Raw genomic sequence first — 2,265 nt, 5'->3', positions numbered from 1 at the left:
CTCAGGAATAAGTCCTTTAGACAAAAATGGGTTATTTTCAGATGCTTGAAGTATATCATCACATCCTGAAAAACTTTATGCTTCTAACCTATGATGCTGAGGGCTTTGAGGAGTCATCAATCTTGTCCTCCAGGATTCTGAAAAAAAAAATTGTAATCAAAAGAGAAGTACACTTGCAAGTTCTTCAAGTTTTCAGGTGCTTTTTAAAAATTATTATTATGAAGAGAGTGTGGTAGAAATATCAAATCCTGGAACCAGATTTAATGGAATTGCTCTGCTATTATATAGCTCATTAACTTTTGGAAGTCAAAATTTGGCAAGTTTCCTCATCTGTGAAATGGTGATGATAATAATGGTGTTTTATCTCACTGATTTCTTGTGAGTAATAAATGCATTAATATATGGAAACACTAATAACAGTGCCTGGCAAACAATATTTGCTCAATAAATGTTAATGATTATTATCATCTACTGAAAGATTATAGGGATCCCATAAACAATGCTGGACATTCTTTCAAATGAATGGAAACCCACAGGGCGTATGAAAGCAGTTAACACTTTTTTCACATCAGCCATTGTTAGGTTTTTTATCATATTTATTCTTTAACTCAATACTGAAAAAAATTATACTTTTCGAACTGTTCAAAGTACACTGAACTGAGGGCACATGATACCTATTTATTTTAATTCAGTTACATGGAACGTGATGATTAAAATGCATCCTTATTTTTCCCAGAGTTTATTCATGCTTCTTTTATAAGGAAAGCTAAAAGTCAATATTAGTAACACTTCAGTAAGCACTGCCAATATTTTAATTTGAGAATATGCAATTTGCCTAGAAATTTCCAAGAAGAGGTAAGAACAATCTGGTTATACTCTGTATTATCCAAAAAGAATCCTATCCACTTCTCATAATTAGGGAGAAAAAAAACGACTACTGGCCTTAAGTTTCCTGCCTTATTTCTTCTACTATTTTGCTATTAAAGAATCTCCAAAATGAAAATTCTCACATTTTAATTTGGAGGATTACATGAGTGACATATTTTTTTCAGAAGAAACCAGAGGAGATATATGAACTTCTATTCCATTTACATCTTTCTGTAATTAATGACACAAAGAAGCTCTATATTTGAGGTGTCTACTCATTAGTCCTTTGAATAAGTATTATTCTTTCCAACCTCTGCTAACATTGCTGGTGAATCTGTAGGGCCCAGATATCCCAACATCATCGTTATCTACTTGGTTAGTTACCAAGCATCAATCTCTTGCCTCTCCACTCCAAGTCCATCCTTTATTTCCTAATCTGTAATGACTGAGCTGAACCTGTAAACATTTTTATCTTTTATCTATTACATTATTTATGTAAATAATTTTATCTACTAGAATGATGTCAAAGTGTAAGTAGAGTTTTTGTCCATTTCTCCCTTTAGTTCTGTTGGTAGTTGCTTTTTATATTTTTGTGCTCCCTGATTATGACCGTGTTTGCGTGTGTGTGTGTGTGTGTGTGTGTGTGTGTGTGTTATGTCTTCTTGTATTGTCTTCTTTATGATTATGAAATGCCCATCTTAGTCTCTTGTTATCTCTTTATCCTGAAGTCTGTTTCATTAGATATAAATATGGCTACACCTGATTTTCTCTGAATGTCATTTATTGGAGTATTGTTTTCCACCCTTTCACTTTGAGTCTATATTTGTTCTTGCAGCTGAGATGTGTCTCTTGAAGGCAAGATATTGTTGGTTTATTTATTTATTTTTTTATCCAATCTGCTACTCTGTGCCTTTTTATTGGTGAGTTAAGTCCATTTACATTTGGGGTGATTATTGATATATGAGGCTTTTCTATAGCAATTTTTTTTTCTGGTAGCTTTGTGTCTCCATTGTTTCTTTGCCTTTGTGTTTCTGTCTGTTATTTTAGTTCAGTGGTATTCTGTGATTTATTCCTGTTTCCTTTTTTTTATGTTATGTGTCTCAGTTCTAGGTTTTTTGTATTTTTTAAAAATGGTTACCATTAAGTTTACCATTAAGTTTATGTAAAAGAAAGTTTTATATATACAATAGTCCTTTTCATCAGCACAAATCTTATCTCCACACCCTTTTGCAAACTTAGACCTTTCCCCCCTTCCTATTTTATGTCTTTGTTGTTACAAATTATCCCTGTTTGTACTGAATTCATTTCTAAGTTGCAGTAGCAAATTGTCCCCTTCTTCTTTCTTTTTCTTTTCTTTTTTTTTTTTTTAATTTCCTTACCCTCTATGTTATGTTTAAG

Source organism: Hipposideros armiger, unplaced genomic scaffold, assembly GCF_001890085.2.
Source record: "Hipposideros armiger isolate ML-2016 unplaced genomic scaffold, ASM189008v1 scaffold_761, whole genome shotgun sequence".
Taxonomy (NCBI): Eukaryota; Metazoa; Chordata; class Mammalia; order Chiroptera; family Hipposideridae; genus Hipposideros; species Hipposideros armiger.
This window is presented reverse-complemented; position numbering follows the sequence as displayed.